This window comes from Lynx canadensis, chromosome B1, assembly GCF_007474595.2.
Source record: "Lynx canadensis isolate LIC74 chromosome B1, mLynCan4.pri.v2, whole genome shotgun sequence".
NCBI lineage: Eukaryota > Metazoa > Chordata > Mammalia > Carnivora > Felidae > Lynx > Lynx canadensis.
In genome coordinates, this window is record NC_044306.2 from 121,585,592 (window position 1) to 121,611,291 (window position 25,700).

The 25,700-nt window shown below is 38.8% G+C and overlaps 1 pseudogene; it reads left to right on the forward strand.

Annotated features, from left to right (window-relative positions):
• Positions 1 to 1,046: 1,046 nt before the first annotated feature.
• Positions 1,047 to 25,700, forward strand: LOC115513025 (annotated as a pseudogene).

Consider the following 25,700-nt stretch of genomic DNA (forward strand, 5'->3'; position numbering starts at 1 on the left):
GTTCTGTACCAAGTACACTCTTTGCAGTGAGAAAAGATGATCTGATGGCTGAAACATTAGGCACAAAATTGGGGCTTGGTTCGTGTGTTCACTTTTCTTAACACCTACCTAGCCTGGAGCAGAGACTGTCTATACCTGACATTTGTGCCATGATGCTGATCGTCTCTCCATTTCTACACTCATGATACTTTTTTCCTTCTGAGAAGCTTCAGAATCTTTCTCTCCACAGTACTCAAGACATCCACCACCAAAGAGAATCTCCCTGCTAGATGAAACTGGCTGTAGAACCAGAATAAAATCCTTACCATGGGGCATCTGGGTGGTGCAGTCAGTTAAGCATCTGACTCTGGCTCAGGTCATGAGCTCACAGTTCATGAGTTTGAGCCCCACATCGGGCTCACTGCTGTCAGTGCAGTCTGCTTCAGATCCTCTGTTCCCTCTCCCCAACCCCCATCTGTCTCTGCCCAGTCCTCCTCCCCCAGTCACACGTGTGTGCCCTCGCGTGCGTGCGCACTCGCTCTCTCTTAAAAATGAAAAAACGTTAAAAAAAATATCCTTACTATGGGAAAAATCATTCAAGTCACTTCACTCTCTTAGGCAACGGGTTAACATTTCCATTTTTTGTATCCCATTTTTACCAGGTAAGATTATTATTATTACTATTATAATTTTCTGATGCTTTATTCTCCATATTGACTGTATGAATTCGTTTTTTCTCTTTTCCTTCATAATTAGGATATTTGAATCTTACTTGAATTATTATTGAAATGGCAGGTGTGATATGACTAGCATTTGAAGAAAGTTTTCCAAAGACCTTTATATATGTTAACTTTACTGTATAGGGAGATAGTTAACGATTCCTCTAATGGTGACCTGTGAATTTAAGTAGTTGAATATTATATGACACTGAATTCTTGTTTTCAAGTCCAATGACAACAGAAACAACAAGGACACACAATAGTAATAATGTCAGACACATGCCAGATGCACCCCCCATATTCTCTCTAATGCTCGAAATAGTCCCGCAGGCATTTCCAAACAGGAACATGAGGCCCTCAAAGGGCCTTGACCATAACTTGGTCAAAGGCGTACAACCAGAACTGACAGTGCTAGATTCATACTCAGGAATGTCTGAGTTGAAAGCTGGTGCGTTTTCCTCTAAAATATTCTGTTGCCCTCAATTACGGAAACTTTTCTTAGGAAAACTTTGCACATTGATTTGCAAGAGAGAGGTTATTCTGGTTTTAATTCCTGCCCATATAAAGAACTGTGAGGTTGGTTCATGCCTCAGTCAAGTCTTTTTTCAATCCTCTGGCTGAATTAACGCTTCCTGCTTTGAGTTAATAGTATAAGAATCACTCGTCTTAACATGAAATTGTGTTTCCTTTCGCCCTTTGCCCGTGCCCCTTTCTTGATCACGCACACAGCCAACTGCACCCTTTGAATGTTTCTAATGAAGGAGTCTGATATTGCAGCTTTTATTTTAAAGAGAAAATAAAGGCAGGTTGTCTGTCATTGATTTGTCTCAAGGCACGTAACAGCAAGACATCTTGGGAGAGCTGAGGCGTAGACCTCGGGCTATTGCATTGATTGTTATTTCCCCTGATGTCCACACCTTTTCTCAGGTTTCCAGAGCTGGGCTGTGGTACTGCAGAACATCACAGACATAACTATCTGTACTATGGAAAGGAATATGCTCCAACAATCTGCTCATTGCTGAAGAAAGAAATATCTAAGAGATCACCACTCCGTTTCCTCATTTATAAAGCAGTTTGCAAAATATTTAAAGCTCTGGGTTTCTTTTGTAAAATAAAACCTTATGCAGAAACTCCAAAGGATCCCAGGATCCTCACGGGGAGTCTTCCCTACTCCACCCACTTAGGTGCCTTTGGGACACAGTGTGACAACCACTGGCCAAGATTTTCTTGAGGGTCGTCTCCAGCTCTGGCATTCAAGGACTTGTGGATTTCCTTCCTACCACACGTCTGCCACATCACTGGCACGAGCAGGTGTTCTTGTCCTCTCCTTTAGCCTTCCATCCCTCTCAGCCCACTCTCTCGATTGCTTCTACCATTCTGGAAGGCTGATGTTAGCTTCTCCCCCACTCCCAACTCTCTGGACCTTGCGAGTTGATGGCATGGGCCTGCCCCACCGCCTCCATTTCCTTAGGCACTGCTATTTCTGATTTGCTGTCAGAAACTTCTGCTGAATGGCTCTCTTACTTCTTCTCATTGCATACTAAGGTCAGGACATTTCACGTCCTTAAACGATTTCAAGAAATATTTCAGCTCATTTGAGTCTCGAAGGTCTTGGGAAGGTAGAAAGTGTTATATATTCACTTCCTTGGAGAGATAGAGACTCCAGCTGAAAGCAAGCCAAGGGTGAGGACTTGGAGGCGGGATGTTGGGTTCAGACTTCTACTGCCTCCCAGTGGTCCTCCGGGGGATCGCAGTGATGATGCTCCAACAGAGGGAAGAGAGTTCTAGTGAAAGAATGCAGCCAATCCAACTTAATCCAACACAGAAGAGCCCTTATCTGCTGCTTCTTAGTAGTGGCATCGTTATAAATGGGCTGAGTATCTCCTGAGCAAATGTGTTCTGGAATCTGCATTTGTATATCAGCTTTGCCAAATTATAAGCTGTGTAAAATAGGGAAAATAACTGACCCCCTCTGAGCATTAGTTCCCTTTTGTGCAGTAGAGATAATGACACCCACATTGCAAGGTTTGGTGAGAATTCAGTGGCATGGCATTGCTAGATTTCCCACCAAGTGCCTGGTACATACTTGGGGCTCAATTAAATGGTAGCTATTTTCCTTTGAATGAAAGGGACACTCGACAAACTGTGAATACATCCTACAGCCACAAGCAGAAAGAGAAGTTCACTGGTGTTCAGTAGGTGGATATATGATTAGTTTTCCCTCTTTTCAGACAAATAAGCACTCACACTACAGACATTATGCCGTTTTAGTACAAAAATCGAAGTAGTCTTGAAAATTGTAAAACAGTCAGTGATGTAATTTCCCCCAAAGTGTATCATATTTAAATCTCTTCTCAGAAAATAAGAGGGGGGAAAAAGAAGAGAAATAGAGTCTTGACAAGTAAAAAGAATCACATGCTTTTAACAGTGCCATGTAAAGGAGTTGAACCAATAAATTATTTTCCCTTTCCTTTAGATAAATCTAGGAAAAATTATTAGAAGAATGCTGGGGATATTTCTTGGTTTGGATACCATGTTGTGGCAACTTCCTTTCTTTTAAAAAGTTCTTTCAATTTGCTTTAAGTTGTTTTCTTAGCAATTTTATCATAAGGAGGAGTCAGTGGGGGTGGGAATGCTATTTGGGGATAATCTTTCAAGAAAAATGACCCGAAATACTCCATAAGGATGAGCCAAATAAAATAGCATTTGAAAGGTAAGAAGCTAAAGTGGTAGGTTTTACAATTTGTATTCTATGCACTAAGAATTTACTGACAAAACCAGCACAGATTATTCTTTTCACATGTTGATTATCACCTGAAGTTTTATCTGAAACATAGCTTCTGATATCGCAACAACTGAGTGATCAGAGGCATGCTATCTAGAAAGGAAAGTTTTAAAGAAAGACCATTTACAGACATGAACCCAAATACCCCATTTCAGAAAAAATATAACTGATAGGCGAATGTTATATAAGCTCCAGGAATACTGTGTGTGTGTGTGTGTGTGTGTGTGTGTGTGTGTCTTCTGTAGCTAATTTGGACTACGTACATGCAGAGCTATGTTTAAGCAAAACCAGTTACCATGGTGACACAGTACCCTATCTAAATGCGGTGTGTAACATCTAATTCTGTTTGTGTGTTAACTATTTAGCTGGAAACTGGGGAGCATCTTAGAAGCCCGACCGATTGAGCAAGTGTATCTCTCTAGGTTTCTCTATTTTTGTCCTATCTCTGTCCTGGTCAGTCTCTTTTGCCTTCGGGTCAAATATTAAGTTTTCTTCTCTACGTGATTATGGACAAATACTTCCTTTTTCTTCGGAACTTGACTCTTCAACTTCAAAAATAATCCAGAAAGGCTGGCCATTTCTCCTGTTAGGATAGGACAGAACTCCAACATGCTAAATAAATCGATTCGTTTTCAGAGAATTTCTTTGTTAGTTCTCATTAGAAGTGGCATTTTCAAACAAATCCCTAATATTAGAGCTTGTTGATCTCTCTAATTTTAGTCTTTTCCTTCCCACACCCAGTCACGAGTTCTTCATTTTAGAGTCATGCTCTCTGGCTGAAGTATGGGGAAGCTGTTTTACAGGAAAAAAAAATGGAACATGAGTACACGTTGAAATAAACAAAAAATATATTAATTCCAAACTTTAAAAATTATTTTTAAAAACTTAATATTTGATAAGATCTATTTTAATATTTATAACAGAAAATTATACCCATTTTTCATGATTTTGTTGTTAGGCACTTACTTTTTTGCTGGATCGATGGCAGGGAGCAATTCTAGGTGAAACTATGCAAGAAACCTTAAGGGGCCTAGAAAGTTCCTGACAAGAGCCAAGTCTTGATTAACCAAGTCTTGGCTCCATGGTCTAGGGGAAGGAATCACATGGGCCATGAATTAAACACAGAATCTCCAGCCAACCTTCCTATAAAGCTGTTTGTAAGAACCAAATCTATAGGTTGAGGTTTTTTTTCATCTCTTCTCCTTTTTCCACATTATAGCAGGTGTCGTAATAAATTAAGCTTCCCAAAAAACAGGAGCTAGATGAACAGAAGAATTGAAACATTACACTTTATCAATGAACAAACTTAGAAAATTAAATGATAATGATAATAATAACAATAATAATAATAATAATAAAGACTCCGTCTGGCCTTCTGAGCACTTGCAATCTAGTGTAGAAATAGGAATATAGAGTTTTGTAATTATTAAGTGGTGATCTTTTGTGACTTTAATGCCTACAGCCTTGGGAGTCCACTTATGTAAAAGGAGTAAGTTGTTCTATAAGACTATAAGCTGGAGCCTTTGAATACCATAGAGAATCACAGAATTTATTTTGAAAGTACTCACATTATTTAAATTCGATCATAATAGTACAAATTCATGTACTGTGTGATGAATAGAGTTAATCGATAGTGTTGGATGTGGGAAGTGTGCTGTGTGAGATCTCTTTTTTTTTTTGTGAAAGCGATCGTGAAAACTTATGATATGCCTATTTCATTTGTTTGCACAGCTAAATGGTCTTTTCCAAGGCGGTGGAACAATTACTTTTCTGGTAAGATTTCAGAACTATTTTATTCCAAATTTGAGGGCAACTCTAATGACAGAGGGGCCATCCTTAGGAAAGTCAAACTGACACTAGGACCTCTTTCTCCTGCCTGGGCCTTGTTAATATACAAGCAAGCTGCAGTTTGGTTAAGCTCTTTTAAGAAAAAAAAAAATCCCTCTTCATTTTTAAATTATGGGACACAATTGCCATAAACCATGCAGACAATGTCAAGGTTTATGAAGTTCCCTTATGATCTTCATCGCATTGGACCTTCCCCCTGCCCCACCAAAAGGAAACCATCTATTTCGCAAGAACAATCACTGCTAACAGCTTGGCTTGTATCTTAAAATGTTTTTTTTTTTTTTTAACATATGCAATTATATATGTAAACATACATATTTTACCACTTTGTTACACCAGGAGCATCTGAAGTGTAGACCAGTATCGACACAGTTACCTCTGGAGTCCCAAGGTGTGGGGAATAAGCTTAAGAATTCCCTGAGCTTGCACTGATGGGTTAACAAAGGCATAAACAATAGGAAAGCCATAGGATGCATACACCCAAGTCTGGGTAAATAAGACTAGGTAAGTAAGACTAGGTGAAGGGCACAAAGGCTCCCAGTATAGGACAAAGGTATAGGAGTAGGAAGTCTCAGGGTGAAAACATCTAAGATGAGGTAAACAAGATTAGGTATTCAGGGTGGAAATGCCCCCCAAGTCAGTATAATAGCAGAAAGCTGCTTTCACAGGAAGGAAGGACCAAATTAGGTAAAGAGGTAAATAGGCCTCTAGACTGACCTCAAGGGGCAAAGTTGTCCAGAGCTGAGCTAATTAGCAAAAGAAAGTTGCCTGGTTGACCCTGAGGTAACATGTTCTGTCTTTCTTGTCCCCTAGTCCAGTTTAGGTAAACAGATGTGGGGGCCTTGTGTTTACTGTAAACAACCTTCCATACAGCACCAGAATCTTGTTTTGTATTGACCCAAACACCTAACACCACATATTTCCAAAACCCTCTCTTCCCCATACCCATGAGTGAATGTTCATGGTTTCATTGTCTTCCTGTGCACACCTATCACACTTGTAAGCCTTCTGATCCTAATAAAAATGGAGCAAGGATCCTTACTCCGGGCTCTTGTCTCCTCCTGGACATTACTCTCTCCTGCATTTTTAATCCTGCATGCTACTTTCTTGCTGGACGAGAAAGAACTCCAGACCCAGAGTCTACAACACCAAGAGTGGAGCAAAGCAGTCTTTACTTTGTGTTCATACCACTTGTCAGTCATACAGATCCAGCTGGGATGTAATCATAGGGATCCTATTCTCCTCCCTCTGGTTTACTCCTTCTCCTCCTCCACAAGCCCCGGGTCATCCCTGTTACTCTCATTGAAAACACGTATGCTCAAGTACCTAGATCACCTGGAGTAGGAGGATAGGGCCTGCCCCTCGGTGCTGAGCTCTAAAGAGCTAAAGAAACCTGGAGTGCCTTATAGTCTTCAGAGTGAAATATCCACGAGTCAAACCAATATTTTTCTGACTAGAAGTGATGATTTCTCCTGGCAAATGTTTTTGTGTTATGCTACAAGAAGCTTTTCATTATGTCTCACCAAGGACCACTCCCCATTAATAAGACATGACAAGAGCAGGGAGAAGGAGAGAGAAAAAAAAAAAAAAGAGAGGAGGAGCCCCGCTGAGTGCTATCTAGAAATATTTGTGCCCCTCAACACGCATTTATATATTTTAAAAATGGGATCACTCTATGCAGATTATTTCAGGTTTTATACATATCTTTTATTTAACAGTGTATCATGGAGATAAGGTCATGATATTTTTGATGTGTATAAAATTCAACTGTATGAATGTATCAACTATTTGTTTAACAAATCTTCTATTTTGGAATATTTAGTGCCATTTTTTTAGTATCTTAAATAATGTTGCAAAGAAAATATTTGTACATATAGCATACATACTTGAATGAGTATATCTGTAAGATAAATTTCTAGAAATAGAATTGTTGCCTCAAAGTCATGCACATTTTAAATTGTTATATGTATTGCCAAAGTGATAAACGTGCTGAGAGATTCTAGTAGTATGCTTGATTGGCACTTATTCTAATTATTAATTATCAAATAAGTTTCTAAATATGTGGTTTATTAATCTGGGAAAAAAGGAGGAGATTAAATAGGGAGGTAGGAAATAAGGAAACCATCACTAAGAAATCCTAGATTCTTAGGTATATTTTGTTTTGCAGATAATCATCCCGTTGACCTTATTCTGAAAGCTCTCTCCTTTTGATCTTGATGCCATTTATTTTTAGTACTATCTCTTATTTATCTGCCAAGTAGTCCATCCATCCATCCATCCACCCACCCACCCATCCAACATTAATTAAGCTTTCTGCTGAGCTTTGTATTTTACAAGCAAATATAATCACTTGGGAACAAGCTATACTCTTAACATTCAAGAAGCTTATTATCCTACAGATGGACATTAATAGATAAATGAATGAATGAAATGAAGCTTAGGTGAGTGGCCCAAAGGAAAAATACTAGGTGTTATAAAAGCATATAATAAAGGAATCTAACTGAAGAACACTTCTTTGTCAGTCATCTACTGACTTCATATTTCCACATTTTTAATAACTTTAGCACTTGATCCTACCCTCTATCATCATCCCTGTTGTGTTCAATACCTAACACCCTGACTCACAGTTCCTTGACTTCTACCTTCCTGTATTCCAACAAACTTATTTTTAGTAACTCATCACAATAGCCTTCGGAATGGTTTCACCACTATGTTTTCAAATTCTGATACTCTGTCAGTGTGACTGCCTTATTTTCTAACCCCTACTGAACATACTCTTCATCCTTGTTGGAATTTCACAACTTGAATGATTATTTACAATGTAAGTGTTAACATGCAAATGTCTCATATACTCTTCCCCCAAATCCTATGAAATAGTCACCTCCATGATTTCATTCAATGAGTGAAGAAATGTTGGAGAGTTTAGACTTACCCAATGCCATGCAATTAATTAAGTGACTTGAAGTAGGTCTATTTGACCCAAAGCTGGGGCTTGTAGCCCATATGACATTCTACATCAAGGGTCATTTCAGTTTGGGTATTTATAGAAGAAACTGATGAGGAGGGAAAGGGAAGTATAGCAGATTGCAGAGTAGGGGCAATATTTTCACAGTGTAGCCTTCTGAGATTTAACAAAAGCTCTGACAATGTTAACTGGACTTACAACCCTCTTACTTCATCTCTGGGAGTTCAAGGAGGTGAGCACTTGTATTGAAGGCTGACAAAGCCAAGTCAGTGGGTCTACTGCATCTTACGTGCTTTGTCAAACTAACCATGGGTGATGTGAAGCTATTGATACAAAGTGTTACCAGGACAATGGAAATTTGTCCATTTTTATGCCAAATAAAATTTGCCACTACTTTTCTCTATGTCAAGCATCTTAGAGAATAGCGCTGATTTTAATGTTCCTAATGAATCTATGATTCACTGTTACTTGTCTCATTTTGGTTTTGTTTCTATTTGATTGTGATGCATTCTTAAAGATATTTGTTTGTTTATGTCTTTTTTCATAGGAATGTAAACTCTGAAAGTAAGGACTTTGGTTCTGTCCACCATTGTTTACCTAACATCTCAACAGTGCCTGTCAAATGCAACTGTGAAACTAAGTGGAAGCTAAGATCTGGTAGTTAACAAAACCAAGTTTTAAAAATATTCATTTGCCCATTTTCCATACTTTATTATTATTATTTTGTTCATCTCACAAACATATTTTTTGAATCTTGATCATGTGCCGGGCACTGTGTTAGGCACCAGGATAGTAAAGATAAATTAGACACATCTTTGTCCCGGTGGTCTCACCAAAAGACATTGAATGATGGAAAACCGCACAGAGCAAAATGTTTGATTGCACTAAGGAAGATTAGTTCATAAGAATCTTGTTGAAACCTGGAAGAGATAAACACTGAAAAAATCTATAACAAAAAAGAAAAAAATAGAAATCAGTTATTTCTAATTTAAGATTTATAAAATTTCATTTTGAGCTTTGTTTTGTGTTTTGTTTGTTTAGTGTCTATTGTTCTATATTAATGAAGATAAATATATATATATATATTAATTTTTCAAAACTTATTTTGAGAGAGAGTGCGCAGGTGAAGGAGGGGCAGAGGGAGACGAAGAGAGAGAAGCCTAAGCAGGCTCCACACTGGCGGTGTGGAACACGGCACGATGCTTCATCCCACAAACTGTGAGATCATGAGCTGAGCTGGAATCAAGAGTCCAACACTTGACTGACCGAGCCATCCAGGTGCCCCAATAAATATATTTTTATATAAGATCTCAAAAATGTCAACATTTACTTTTTTAGGCATTTTTATTATTTAAGGGTAGGATAAACTGTGGTAAAAAGAGGATGTGTGCACATTGACTCAAAACCAATGGAAGTATATTTCTTGGTCATGTATGGGATGAGGTCGATGTTCTTGATCAGCTATCAGTTCTCTACAAAGTCGCCCAGGGATGCAGCTTCCTTCTTTTGGCTCTGCCGTTCTTTAGAACAATAGTTCAGACCAATGACTCTCCAATGATCTCAGAGTTCGTGAGTTCGATCCCACATCTAGGACCTGATTAGAAATGCACATTCTCAGGCCCCATCCTAGTCCTACTGAAATAGAAACTCTAGGGATGAGGTCGAGGATTAGCATTTTTAAAAGCTTCTGGATGATTCTGCTGCTCCAGGCTCTAGCCCTACACTGTTTGCATCTAGTAGGTGTATGGGAAAAAGAAACACATCTGTTTCATAAAAGTCTTGACCCAGAAATGTCACATGTTGGTTACTCCCTTCACATTTTATTGTCTAGAAATAAAGCAATAATATAGCCACAGAGTCTTTTTTTTTTTTTTTTAAGATTTATTTAGTTTTGAGAGAGAGAGAGCATAAGCAGGGAAGGGGCGGAAGGTGGGACAGAAGATCCAAAGTGGTCTCTGTGCTGACAGCAGCAAGCCAGATGTGGGGCTCAACCTCACAAACTCTGAGATCATGACCGGAGCCAAAGTTGAACACTCAACCAGGTGAGCCACCCAGGTGCCCCTCTTCTACAGAGTCTTAAATGCAAACTCACATACTAGGTAGGAGAATTGTACATTGAAGGGTGAGATATCGCCGTGGTGGGATGTTCTGAAACATGATACTGAGAGCTTGGTTGCAGAAGATCCATGTGCTTTGTGGTGGCCCTAATATAATATAATAGATATTGGTGAGATTTGGGGACGGTAAAAACTCTTTCCATGCATTCTAATGAGCACTAGTGGGAGACTATATGCTATTTGTGTAATGTTGTGTCAAGTGGCAAGCGGGAAAGATGACTCCACCATGAAGAATAATTTTAAAAAATAAATAGAGCAAGAAGAGACTTGCAGCTGCTGAAGAAGAGACCAGGCCAGTAATAACTGCTTGGGACATGGTGGAAGAGGATGTGGAACTGAGGTGAACAAGTTCAATGGGAGCATGCCTCAAGCTCATCTAGAGGCCTTCTTAAAACACACATTCCCATGGGGTGCCTGGGTGGCTCAGTCGGTTGGGCGTCCAACTTCGGCTCAGGTCATGATCTCACGGTCTGTGAGTTTGAGCCCCCAGTCGGGCTCTGTGCTGACAGCTCAGAGCCTGGAGCCTGTTTCAGAATCTGTGTCTCCCTCTCTGTCTGACCTTCCCCCATTCATGCTCTGTCTCTCTCTGTCTCAAAAATGAATAAATGTTAATTTTTTTTTTTTTAAATAAAACAAAAACACAGATTCCCTGGCCCCAGCCCCAGGGTTTCTGATTCAGTAAATCGGGGGTGGAAGAGGGAGTTTTGCATCTCTGAGTTCTCAGGGTGATGCTGCTGTGGCTGTCCAGGGACACAGTTGGAACATCACCCGTTAGGGATTGTAAAAGGAGCCTTTTGGAGGAAACCTGGATTTGGGGAAAAACTTCCCTGCCCTGGGGCTTTTTGACAGGTGTTCCTTTGAAATGCAGGCCAGAGCAGTTTTCTTTCTGCTGGCAAAGTCAGATGTGTGCTGAAGACTTGAGGGTTGGAGAATAGGGAGGGTTGGCTGTTCTCCAGAGGAAAAAATCCACAACTTTGCACCTTTAGGGAATGTTTATTAATCCTCATTATACCGGCAGTTCCTCCCTCTAGTGGGACTAAGGGGCTAAAGGTGTAACTCATTTCTTTAATTAGACAGTCTTTTTTTAGTCACGGAAGCGTTTTATTACCCTTTCTTCCTGTCTCATGCTACCCATCAATACTGCTGAACATTTTCAAGTATACACAGACAGACATACATACATAGATGTATACACACACACACACACACACACACACACACATCCAATCCCTTTCACCTTCACACGAAGGTTTGGCTTCATGTAGCTACTAAGACTTCAACCTTCATTGTAGTCAAGCAAATGCATTAGGAACACGAAATTATCTTGCTTAATTTAGTTGTCCCCCATAGAATAGCTTGCCTAATAAGTACGGTTTCTCCTGCAGTTTAGGCTGACTTTGTGAATTTACTGCCTCCAATTGCTCTGGCTGCCTTTCGATCTCTCTTTTCCTTGTTGATTCTGAATTAAAATTCTGTGTTAGCTGCAGCCTGGTATTTCTGCGAACTGCAGGAGGTATGTATTTTCCTTGTGTGTTATTGTTATTATGATATTAATTATACTATACACTCAACTGAATGTCAGCAGTGTCCCAGGAATTGTACTGAGCAAAGATTTTGACAAGGTCCCTGCTTAGGGATTATGTAAAAGCCATTCAAGTGGAATTGAATTAACATATGACTTAGCTTAGTGTGGCTGAACTTGAATATTGATGGATTCTTTGGATGAGAAGGGAGTTTGCGGGAGAGCAAAAGAAATGACCTTTAGAATTTTAGGATTTTTTTTTCTGTAACATCCCATGATTTTAATAAGAACTCGGTTGCTTCTGTACCAGATAATTTTTGTTTATCGTTTTATTTCTCGGAGTTGAAATCAAAGGAGTCATGGACTCAGAGGGGCAGTAGGGGAGTTGGGATGATGTCTGGTGTCTTCATCACCTCTTTTTTCAGAGAATAGGTAACCGTTCTCTGGCTCCTTTTTTTTAGATTCTTCATTCTGTTTCCGTGTTACATGTAGATGAGATGCAGACTTGTGTTTCATGTTTTAAAAGGTTTGAAAATTTCTCCGTTTGCCTGGGGCACTTCTCCCACCTTGTTTAAAAAAAAATTTTTATTGAAGTTCATCATATGCGAATAAAGTACATAAAGTGAGTGCACTGATTGTAAATGCTTGGGTTGGTCTATTTTTCCTCTGTGTACATCTCTGTAATACCCAGCTCAAGACACAGAATATTCCCATACCACAGAATTTTCCTCACCTTTCAGTCAGTACCTCCCCCAAAGTAATCACTACTCTGATTTCTGTGTTCTAACATCTTGGATTACATTTGCATGCTCTTGAACTTAATATAAATAGCAACATGTAATATATTTTGTTGTGTCTGGTTTCTTTTTTTTTTATAATTTTCTTTAATGTTTGTTTATTTTTGAGAGACACAGAGAATGAACGGGGAAGGGGCAGAGAGAGAGCTTTCAGCACAGAGCCTGACGCAGGACTTGAACTCATGGACTATGAGATCATGATGTGAGCCGAAGTCAGACACGTAACTGACTGAGCCACAAAGGTGCCCCGTGTTGTGTCTGAGAGAGTATGTGCTGCGTGTCTGTGGTTGTAATCTAGTCTTTACTGCTGTGTAGTATTCTATTTTATGAGCACACACAATTCATTTATCCATTTTCTTGCTATTGGGTATAGGTTGTTTCCAGTTTGGGCTGTTATGACTAAAGCTGCTATTAATATTTTTATACATGTTTTATGGTGGTCACATGAACTAATTATTCTTGAATCATGGAATAAGGATATGATTAGTTCCAATTTGTAATGGCAGGATTCCCAATTATTATACTAATTTCTACTTCCTCCGGCAATGTTTCAGAGTTCTAGTTGCTTTACATTCTCATCAGTGTTTGGTATTGTAAGTTTTTTAAAATGTTAGCTATTCTTGTGGGCATGTATTAGTATCTCATCGCTAACCTCGTTTTTTTTTTTTTTTTTATAAATTAATGAAACTTCTAGAGTAAATGAAAAAGAATTCCTGAGGTTGTTTAGAAAGTGCTAGTTTAATCAGCTGTCGATAATTTCAAGCTGTAAGAGACATGTATACAGTTATTAACTGGGCAGTTCAGTGGCAACTAGTGAGCTGGGATTCCCACAAGCAAACTATTATTATTATTAAACGCTCACTAGGTAACAAGTAATTTGCTAAACAATTTATTTGTAGTGACTTACTTAAGGTGTCCTATTTTAAATCTGACAGGACTATCATTGTTCTAAACACTCCTCAGTTTGGGCTGGTGTCACACACTAATGAAATCCAGATGTCCTCACCTGCTCTAAATACACTTCCTTCAAACAGTGAACCCATGGTCTTTAGAGCCCAAGCATTTACTCTGAGAACAGAACCACAGACTAAACACAATAATTTTTTTTCTGAAAAGTCGCTCTCAACATTTTGGTACATTATTGTGATGACCATGTATATATACTCTTGGTAAGTTATTAACTTTTTTTCAAGTAATTTCATTTAGAACATTTGTCTTTGTGCCAAACTGACAAAGTCAAAAGGAAGGTGATCTCATCTCCGTTCAGGCAGTTCTGTAGTTTATTGAAGCCTCCTGACAACTTTTGATCAAAAAGACCAAGCAGGGAAGAGCGATAGAACAATGATTGAAAGAATAATGGAATGCTTTAAAGTGGCTATGAAAACAGCCTTAGCAATTGTCAGAATGGCTTCTATCTGTGGTTGAAGCCAAATGCTGAGGCCAGAGAAGAAAGGGAAACACTGACACAGACAAGGAAATTGCTTTAGCAGTATGTGATGGTGACGAGGCCCAACACAGCAGTGTCATATAATTAATAAGAACCAAGAGAATCCAATAAGGAAAGAATAGTCTTTTCAATAAATGTGGACAACTGGGTATCCACAACATGCAAAAGAATGAAGTCGGACTCCTACTTCACAACATATTCAAAAATTAACTGAAAATGGATCAAAGACCTGAATGTAAACGAGCTAAAAACAATAAAGCTCTTAGAATAAAACATAGCTATAAATCTTTGTGACTTTGAGCCACGCAATGATTTCTCAGATTTGACACAAAAAGCACAATCAGAATAAAAATAGATAAATGGGACTTTAGCAAATGGTAAAACTTTTGTATTTCAAAGGACTCTATACAAATGTGGAAGACAACCCACAGAATGGGAACAAAATATTTATGAACATATATATCTATAAGGGACTAGTATTCAGAACATATAAAAAAGACCTCAGCTCAATGACTAAAACACAAACAAGCTAATTTTTAAAAATGGCCAAAGAGTTTGAATAGACATTTTCCAAAGAAGATATACAGATGGTCAAGAAGCACACGAAAGGATGATCAACGTCATTAGTTATTAGAGAACTACAAATCAAAACCACAATGAGATACTGTCTCACACATTTTAGAATGACTAGATTAAAAAGCCTAATAATAGCAAGTGTTGGCAAAGATTGTAAGGAAGTAGGGAGCCTCTCATACATTACCGATGGGAATGTAAAATGCTACAGCCACTTTGGGAAAAAGAGTTTGGCCAATCCTCAAAAAGCTAATCGTGGAATTTCCATGTGACCCAGCAATTTAATTCCCGGGCATATACCCCAGACAACTGAGCATATAACCATACAAAAACTTATTTGTGAAGTTCATAGCAGCAATATTCATAAGAACCAAAAAGTATAATCGAATGACCAGTCCATCAATTGACGAATGAATTTTAAAAAGTGGTAGAATCATGCAATAGAATATTATTCAGCCATAAAAAAAAAAATGTGCTGGTATATGCTACAGCATGGATGGACTCTGAAATCATGCTAAGTGAAAGAAACCATATACAAAAGGCCATATTATGATTCCTTTTTTGTCAAATGTCCAGAATAAACAAATTCATGGAGACAGAAAATAGATTAATCGCTGCCAGAGAAGAATGGGAGTGATTGCTAATGGATACAGCATTTTTTTTGGTTGGGGGTGATGGAAGTATTCTGGAATCAAATAGTGGTGATGGTTGTATAACCCTGTAAATATATGAAAACCCACTGAATTCTACACTATATGATTTATTTAACAAATTTTTTTTATTTATTATTTTTGAAGGAGAGAGGAGAGATAAAGTGTGAGAAGGGGAGGGGCAGAGAGAGAGAGGGAGACACAGAATCTGAAGCAGGTTCCAGGCTCTGAACTATCAGCGTGGAGCCCAACACGAGGCTCCAACGCACCAACCACGAGATCATGACCTGAGCCGAAGTGAGACACTTAACCGACTGAGCCACCCAGACTCCCCTGAACTGTGCACTTTAAATTTATAAAGTATATGGTATGTGAATTATATCTCAATTAAAATATTGTTTAAGAAAAAATAATTAATATGAAATTTGTTTACTTCCTTAATATGCAATATCTTCATATTCTTTATAATCCTTGTATTTATTATTTTAATATTATTTATTACTTTCCAGAAATATATGACTTTGGAGTAGTTCTTCAATCTTCTAAGGCTTTAGTTTCCTCAATATAAAATAATGAGTTGGGACACCTGGATGGCTCAGTTGGTTAAGCATCTGACTCTTGGTTTCTGCTCAGGCCATGATCTGATGGTTTGTGAGGTTGAGCCCTGTGTCAGGCTCTGTGCTGACAGCATGAATCCTACTTGGGATTCTCTCTCTCTCTCCCTTTCTCTCTACCCCTCCCTTGCCTACTCTCTCTTTTTCTCCCTCTCTCTGTTTTTCTCTCTTTCTTGCAAAATAAATAAACTTAAAAAAATAATGAATCAATATGAAAATACTGGGTCACGATTTCAATAAGAATCTGGCAATTTTCAAATATTCTGTGTTGAAATATTATGTTTTTATAATCGTGTAAGAAATGTGAAATATTTGAACAGCAACTTGATTCATATAGATTGTAGTTTTGTGTGAAAAAATATATAAAATTAAAAAAATATATAAAATTAAAAAATATATAATGAGCAGTGTGTTCAATTGACAAATAGTTTTCATTTTATTTCCTTTTTTTCTTGGATGGTGAAGTAGGAAATTCAAAATACAAAATCAGGGGGTGCCTGGGTGGCTCAGTCGGTTAAGTGTTCGACTTCAGCTCAGGTCATGATCACACGGTTGGTAAGTTCGAGCCCTGCATCTGGCTCTGTGCTGACAGCTCAGAGCCTGGAGCCTGTTTCAGATTCTGCGTCCCCTCCTCTCTCTGCCCTTGCTTTGCTCGTGCTCTGTCTCTGTCTCTCAAAAATAAATAAACATTAAAAAATGTTTAAAAACCCACAAAATCAGTTATAAAGATTTTCTCCTGTAAAAATCACTTATAAAGATTTTCTCCTATAAACAGTGTCCCTGAACAGTGTCTGTGGGGATGAGTGGATAAAGAAGATGTAATGTGTGTGTGTGTGTGTGTGTGTGTGTGTGTGTGTAATATACACATATATATAACGAAATATTATTCAGCCAGGAGAAAGAAGGAAATCCTGCCATTTGCAACAACATGGATGGACCTTGAAGGCATATGCTATGTGAAATAAACCAGACAGAGAAAGACTTCATGGTATCACTTATATGAGGAATCTCAAAAATACTCAAAGTCATAGAAACAGAGAGTAGAAAAGTGATTGTCAGGGGCTTGGGGATGGGGGATAAAGTAAGAGGTTGGTGAAGGAATACAAACTTTGAGCTATAAATATATAAGAACGGAGGATCTAATGTATAACATGGTGACTATAGGTGATAGCACTGTATCGTATAATTGAAATTTGTTGAGAGATTAAAACTTAAGTGTGGTAAGTGTACTCACCAAAAAACAAAAACAAAAAAAAATGAGTATGTGAGTTGATAAATGTGTTAATTAACTAGATGGGATGAATAATGTCGCAATGTATCTTTATAGCAAATCACCACAATGTACACTTTTTTTTTTTTCAACGTTTATTTATTTTTGGGACAGAGAGAGACAGAGCATGAACGGGGGAGGGGCAGAGAGAGAGGGAGACACAGAATCGGAAACAGGCTCCAGGCTCTGAGCCATCAGCCCAGAGCCCGACGCGGGGCTCGAACTCACGGACCGCGAGATCGTGACCTGGCTGAAGTCGGACGCTTAACCGACTGCGCCACCCAGGCGCCCCTGTACACTTTTAAAACCTTACAAGTTTATATGTCAGGTGTAGCTCAATAAAGCTGGGGAAAAAAACCATTTTTGAAATGTCAAATAAATGTTTTAAAAGAAAAGAGTTTCTCCTGAATATTTAGCATTGGGTATCACTAAATTTCATCCTCACTTCTCCTCAAGGAAAGAAGTCAGTGTAAGAGACTGGTTGCCTCTGTTTGCTCTGGGCACATGAATAGAGAGGGTAAGGTGCCAGAGGAAAAGTGGAAAAGGGAGGGGGAGAGGGAAGGGGAGAGAAAAGCCCCGAACTTTTTGAGCAGATATATTAAAATAAAGTGAGAGATCCAAATGTCCCTCATCCACTTTCTTCCAATTCCAGATCTTCTAAATTCTAGATCAACCAGAAGTATATTAATTATAAACATGGCCAGTGTGAAAACCAATATACTGGTTTTAGTTTTATTCCTCTTTAACAGTATGCTTGAAGTTTTCATTTTCTATGTGCATTTTTTAGTACACTGGGCCCTATGCGTAAACATGGTATAACATACACTTAAGATCATTTTTTAAGACTCAGAATGTTATTTGACAAGTGTATTTTGATAAAAAGTTTCCTCTTGTTACATTTTTGCTTCTGTGACATATTGTTGGGCATATGTATGATTCATTTGGATTCTATGTCAGAAATGAAGCCTCAGACATCTAAAGCAAAATGTGATTTGCTTTTCACCTGATTTCCAGGAATGCACTGGATGGAATTGAAATGCAAATGAAACGAACATGAACTTGGGATGAATCAAAGTGCAGGCAGGGAATTTCTTTTTAGAAATTTAGATCCCCACTTTTAGGTCCAGGGAATTTCTGAAGACCAAACTTCATGTTCCAGGAGGAGAGATGCTGGACATCCACGGGTGGATGCTGGATGTGCAGGTGTTAGCCCTCGGTGCAGCCAGGCGTCAGGATAAACAGTGAGCTCCTTGCAAGAAAGACAGACTTTTTGGTTTGGAGCTAAGTGAGTAGTGATTAAAACAAATAATATCTCTCTATATTAATGACTTCCTGATTTGAAAATCACTGGCCTTGTGAAATTTAATTGCCATTATTAATGACCAGTAACTTTGGAAAAAGACTTGTTATTTTCACATTTTAATAGATTATTGCTTTGCCTGGGAAGTGAGGGTTTTGAGTTGCAAGTCTAGAACTGTTCCGTTTGATTGCCATAATGGGTGCCTGAGTGTGATTCATCTCCATGCAAAGGTAATGGTCCGTTTATTGGAAATTTCCTAATTTTGCTAGGACAATGTCACATCTGCATTATGAGTAATCAAATATGTATACGTATGTTTCCAAGAGTGTAAATTTATAATGTAAATCCTAATGATTCACGATAGACCCCAGATCTTCCCAGAGTATACTTTTATGGAAGACACAAAAGATGTAGTTGGCTTGATTTCTTTAAAAACTATGTATATCAATGATCGTACTCTCTTGATTTCTTCTTTAATGATTCTTAAATGTCCTGAACATTTTCCCAGACATGGAATGATGTGACTATTTTAAGTGCCGATAAAGAGGGATAACACAAGTGACAGGAGAGCTGAGAAACAGCAAGAGGGGCTGTGGCTGGGGCTTCAGAGCATCTTGAGACAAGGGTCCACAAACCCCAGGAAGTGGTGGCCGAACCCAACAAAAATTGGCACGTGTTACCAAAGTGGTAACGACAGTGACATCACTTAGGAAACCTGTATTTATTTTCACCTTCATACTTTATTTTGCTCACACAGTTGCTATCTGCTAGCCAATACTCATACCCCAAAGAATGTCATCTTAAAAAATACACAAAATAATATGTGTTTATTGTTAAATGTGAGGAAACAAAATTAATTAAAAAATAATGGGGTGAAGGGGCGCCTGGGTGGCTCAGTCGGCTGAGTGTCCGACTTCGGCTCAGGTCATGATCTCACAGCTCATAAGTTTGAGCCCTGCGTCAGGCTCTGTGCTGACAGCTTGGAGCCTGGAGCCTGCTTCAGATTCTGTGTCTCCCTCTCTCTCTACCCCTAACCCACTCACATTCTATCTCTGTCTCTCTGAAAAATAAATAAACATTAAAAAAAATTAAAAATTAAAAAAAAATAATGGGGTGGGGAAGAAAAGAACTCACCTAAGAAATTTTGGAAAATAGTCTTTCTAAAACAAAAAACAACAACAAAAAAACCTGTATACACCTGCTGTCTTCTCATTAGTAATTTTTTTTCCTCCTAGAAATATGGGTTAGCAATTCTGAAACTGCTTTTTGGGTATAGTAGGATTGCACAAATAAGTAAAACATATTGTAGATAATTAAAATCACATTTCCTGTGGTGGAGAAAAATATTACAAATAAGGAATAGGAAAAGGCCAAAATGAACCCTGTGGTGTTGAATTGAAATTGGAGGCATCAATGTGATCCCATGGCTTTTAATATATTTTTATAGATAGATACAGAGATAAATATAGGTGTGTGTGTATATGGGTGACTGTACATACACAGCTTTTCTAATCTGTCCACTGAGTGGGCCTGGAAGAAAGGTGAGCCCAGAAGCAATGAGCATACTTAGTGCCCAGATTTTGGTTTCTAAATACCATTCTCCAATAAAAGAAACCAGGTCTCTGGAGAAATAGTTGATTCCCATACTGTTAGGGTAAATACAAGAAGATCCTAGAATAACTTTTTGTACCAGAAAATAAGGAAGTGATTGAAAAATAATGGATTAGGGGCGCCTGGGTGGCTCAGTCGGTTGGGCGTCCGTGTGAGTTCAAGCCCCACGTTGGGCTCTGTGCTGACAGCTCAGAGCCTGGAGCCTGTTTCAGATTCTGTGTCTCCCTCTCTCTCTCTGACCCTCCCCCGTTCATGCTCTGTTTCTCTCTGTCTCAAAAATAAATAAACGTTAAAAAAAAAAAAAAGAAAAAGAATGGGTTACATTGAAAGGACATAGGAGCCACACTATAGGAGCCACACTATAGGAGCTCCTGGTGGCCGAATTTAGCACAAAATAGATGACAGTATTGAATTATAACCAATAGAATAAATAAATTAAATATCCATGAGCTCATATTGATATAAATAAATAATCAGACAGATAGATAAATGTGGGAAAAGAGATGTAACTCTTTCTTACGGAATTCCAATTAATCAGTGTAGAAGAAATGAAGGAAATACAAACTTTATTAGGCAAACCCCACAGTAATAATTGCAGACAAATTCTATCGATGGTTGCTAAATTAGTAGGCAAAAGTTGTAGGAGAAACAGGGCGTGTGCATGATCTCAAAAAGTCTTACACAATATATTTCTTAAGCACAAAAAGAAAATATGGAGAAACTTAGCAAACATCAACCTAAAATTATTAATGTTAATATCATCAGAATTAAGATATATCAACATCAGGTATACTATAATATGCTGCAGAAGATACCACTTCTGTGATGTTCTTGCCAAAAATGCATAACCTTAATTTAATCACGAGAAAACATCAGCTAAACCCAAATCGATAAACATTCTGCCGACCATTGACCAGTCGTCTTCAAACGTATTGAAGTTATGAAAGCTAAGACTGGGGAGCTTGGGGAAATAAAACTGGAGAGCTGTCACAGATTGGAGGAAACTAAGGAAACACGATAATTAAATGCAATGTGGCAGCCTGGTTTGGGTCCTGGAATGGAAAAAGGACATCAGTGGAAAAACTGGTGAAATTTGAATAAGGACTGTACTTTAGCTAATAATATGTACCAATATTAATTTCCTGGTTTCCAAAATTGTACTCTGATTATGTAAGATAGTAATATTAGGGGAAGCACGACGAAGAGTATCTGAAAAGCCTATGTAGTCTTTTTAGAACATTTCTGTACATTTAGAATTATTTCAAAATAAAAAAAAAAATTAAATACAATTAAAACCATGAAAAATCCCCTCCTTGAAAAATGCTACTATGACTCTTCATGACTTTCTTCTGTGTGTGTACATATTTTAAACAACAACAACAACAAAAATTATTCCGTGATGGTTAAAAGTACAGACGGTACAAGAACTTGAGTTCAAATCCCAGTTCTCCTACCAGTAGCTTTGTTAGCTTGGAAAATTTTCTTTCTTTGCATCTGTAGCTTATCAGAACAACAGGAAGAGTAATGATAGTAGCACTCTTACGTGAGTAATTACATACATACATACATACATACATAACTACAGATTACATGAGTTAATACATTTAAAGTACTTAAGACCATGTCTAGCACCAGTTAAGGTCTCAATAGATGTTAGTTATTGTAAAGATGGCTTACTGTTTTGTAACCCTGGACTAGGTAAGTATTTAGGGACGCTAGGTATTTAATGGCATGCATGAGATACTTAGATAGGTAAGAAATATTCCTGGACCAAAGGGAGCAAAATCCTAGGTACAAAATTCTAGAATTACACAATATAACATTAATATAATTACCTTGCCTTTTGGCTGATGGGAAAATATTGAGTTTGAACCTCTTCTGTGTTATCAGTTCAGACTCTAAATTTAACTATACAGCCTCAATTGACTGGTGTTTATTTTCTTCCTTAATGACGTGAGCATTATTTTTAAACAATTGTAGAGGAAGATTATATGGAGATGGTGTAATAAAAACCAAATATGTTTGACTCCCTCTGACTTCCTTCCTGAAACTTCAGGAACAACAGGGAATCAAAACAGAAACACAGAGGATAAGCCTTCCGATTGCCAGCAGCGTCGGTTGCCAGAAGCCATAATCCAACAAGTTTGGAAATTCTTTGCCTCCTTGTGACATGCTGAATTAGTAGGCCACAAAGGACAGCATCTCCAGTAAGCAGAGTAGATTTTGAGAATCTGGTCACCATTCTTGGAAGTTCGTGGACACAGAGCCAAAGCTAGAACCCTGTCCAATGGCCTTTCCCAAATCTGCAAGTGAACAGTGGTGCATTGAAAGGAGGAAAAGCAGGGCACCTGGGTGGCTCGGTTGGTTAAGCGTCTGACTTCTGCTCATGTCATGATCTCACAGTTTATGCGTTGGAGCCCTGAATGGGGCTCTGCGCTGACAGTGTAGAGCCTGCTTGGGATTCTCTGTCTCCCTCTCTCTCTCTCTCTGTCTCCCCTGTTCATGTTCTCTCTCTATTTCAAAATAAATAAATAAATAAACATAAAAAAAAAGAAAGGAGGAAAAGCAAAGTGACTTCTTCTCTGGGAAAAGACTGTCAGTCCATTCTGTGAGTTAAGATTACTGGGGACATTGAGACCCTCATATCGAAAGCTTTGTAAAGATTAAAACAGTAGCAATATCATGTTGCTGGCTTTTTCCCTTGCCATCCGTCCCATCCATGTTGTTCAGGCTAAAGCATTATCGAACAGATGGCCTATGTCCTGATTATAGGAAAACTTAATAGCAAATCAGTGGAAGACCAAATTGGTAGGGAAACAAATTTCAGAGGTATCACTGTGTGTTGGAAATTCCTTACCTTGAGAGAGAATTTACCTCTAAAGCCCACTGGCATTTTAGAAACACAGCAGCTGATTTTACCAACCAGTCCTTCAGGGAACTGCAGAAGGATAAACTCCTAGCTGCTTAAGTAAATACAGCTTTATCCACAATTAACACAAGACCATGTAGTTTTTGTCACAATAAATTGCCTTCTGTTTTTCTTTCCCCATTTAGGCTTCTACAAGTCCATAAAATGCCAATATTGGAAATAGTCATATCAGTACATTTCACTTTCAGCTGGGGTCACAGAAACCTGGAAGAACCACCCTGACTGTTTTTAATTAACTTCTCTACAGTATAGGGAGGGTGTTGACTCCAGCTCTGAAATACCTATCTCTATCTCCTTGACTCTACTCTTTCCTTTCCCACCCTCCGTATTTTTTCTCCTCCGCACTAGTACAATGCTCTCACGTCGTTTTCCTCCTTCTATTCTCTCCTCTTCTGTGAGCTGTGTTTTAAGTTCATAAATAATTATGTCATTTCTCTAGATCAAATTCTTTCATGGGTCTCCATTTTCTAAGGATTGAGATCCAAGCTTCTTAGAACGACTTGTAAGGATTTTCGCGATCTGGTCACAACCTGCCTTTCCAGTCTCACCTACCAAGATTATAGTTTGTATCCCATGCTACGTAACACACATCAGATACTTTCATGCCTCCAGGCCTTTGCAGTTGTCTTTCCTTCCAACTGAATGGCCTTCTTCCTCACTGCTACAATGGCAACTGGCTGGTATTAGAATCATCCTTTCTATCTCAGTTTGAACATATTTTCCCTGATGCTCTCCTCTCTATTCTCACCTTGTTTGAATTAATCACTGTCTTGTTGATCTCTTTATACAACTACTACAGAATGTATCAGAAAACATCGTATTTAGTTGTGCGTTTAGATTATAAATTCCTTGGAAGCAGGTTCCATGTATAACTCATGTGGGTTTATCCCAGCTTTTCTCCATCTAGTAGGAATTTAATAAATGTATGTGTGAGTGAATGAATAGACAAATAACCGTGACCCAGGGTCTCAGGTATCCCTCAGAGACTTAGGTAAATTTAGACAAAACTGATTGATATTTGGCTAACACTGTTCTTCAATCTATGGAACCATCCTTTGCTTTGTGGACATTAAGCCTGTAAATGGTGCTCTTCAGTCATCACAACAACCTAAAACACAGCTACACATTGCCTCTTACCTCCTGCAAGGGTGGTACTTCCCTGGGTGGAAACAATTGCTGGTTTGGCCCTTTTCACTGTGTTTCATAAGAATCCAAACAGACTTGCGACCCCATGAGAAAAGAGCTATGGAATACAACATCACGCATTGCACAGGCTTCTCTCAGCTCACTGGCTGCACCTCTCCATTTTCCCCCCAAACTTCATGTTTTCAGCACTTGATCCCTCTTCTGACATCTGTTCTACAGGAAGTGGAATCCAATCCCTTTCATGCTAATTCCTTTTCTTGGGGAGATCATTTTCAGGTGGCCCCACCTGAATGGTGTGCCTTCTCCTTCCTGATATTCTGTCGAGAACTTTAACATTGTATTATTAAAGCAAACAGTATATATTATGCTAATAAAGAAATCATAGTTCTAAATTTCCTGGAGGCATTCTCAAATATTACTTGTAAGTTCGTGGGAAAACCAGTTCTATTTAGGGATCTATTGTGAACTGAATGTTTTTGCCCCCTGGCGTCCCCCCCATATTCATGTTAAAGTGCCTAGTGTGGCTGTATTTGGAGATGGTGCTTTTAGGAAGCTAAATAGGGTTAAGTGGGGTTATAGGTGTAGGCCCTGATCCAACGGGATTAGTGCCATTATAAGAAGAGACACCTGTGCTTTCTCCCTCTTTTCCCCTCTCTGTGTACATACCAAGGAAAGGCCATGGGAGCATGCAGCTAGAAGGTGGTTTGAACAAGCCAACAGAAGAGGCCTCAGAATGAAACCTCCATTGTGTCTTTTCTGGTTATTGTGGCACGCGGCACCTTGAGCAGCAGTCTCCCATGACACCCTGTGTGAGGCAGTGCGAGAAGTCCTGCAGGGCAACCAGTCAAGCACGGGAAGTTTTTGGAGACTGGAGCTACAGATCAACTTGAAGAACTATGACACTCAGAAAGACCAATGCTTCTTGGGTACTGTCAGGCTTAAGGCCACTCCCCACCCCAAGTTCTCCATATGTATTTTAAGGGACCAGCATCACTGTGATGAGGCCAAGGCTGAGGATATTCCCCACATGGACATTGAGGCACTGAAGAAACTCAACAAGAATAAAAAATTAGTCAGGAAGCACGATGCCTTTTTGATTTCAGAATCTCTGATCAAGCAGATGCCACGAATCTTGGGCCCAGGCCCCAATAAGGCTGATACAACTTCCCTTCCTTCCTGACCCGCAGTAAGTACATGGTGGCCAAAGTGGATGAAGTGAAGTCCACGGTCAAATTCCAGATGAATTTGGTGCTGTGTCTGGCCACTGCCACTGTTGACTACGTGAAGGTGACAGATGATGAGCCTGTGTACAATATCCACTTAGCTGTGGATTTCCTGGTATTGGTGTCAATGCCCAAGAAGAATTGACAGAACATCTGGGCTTTATACATCAAGAGCACCATGGGCAAGCCCCAGCGCTTGTACTAA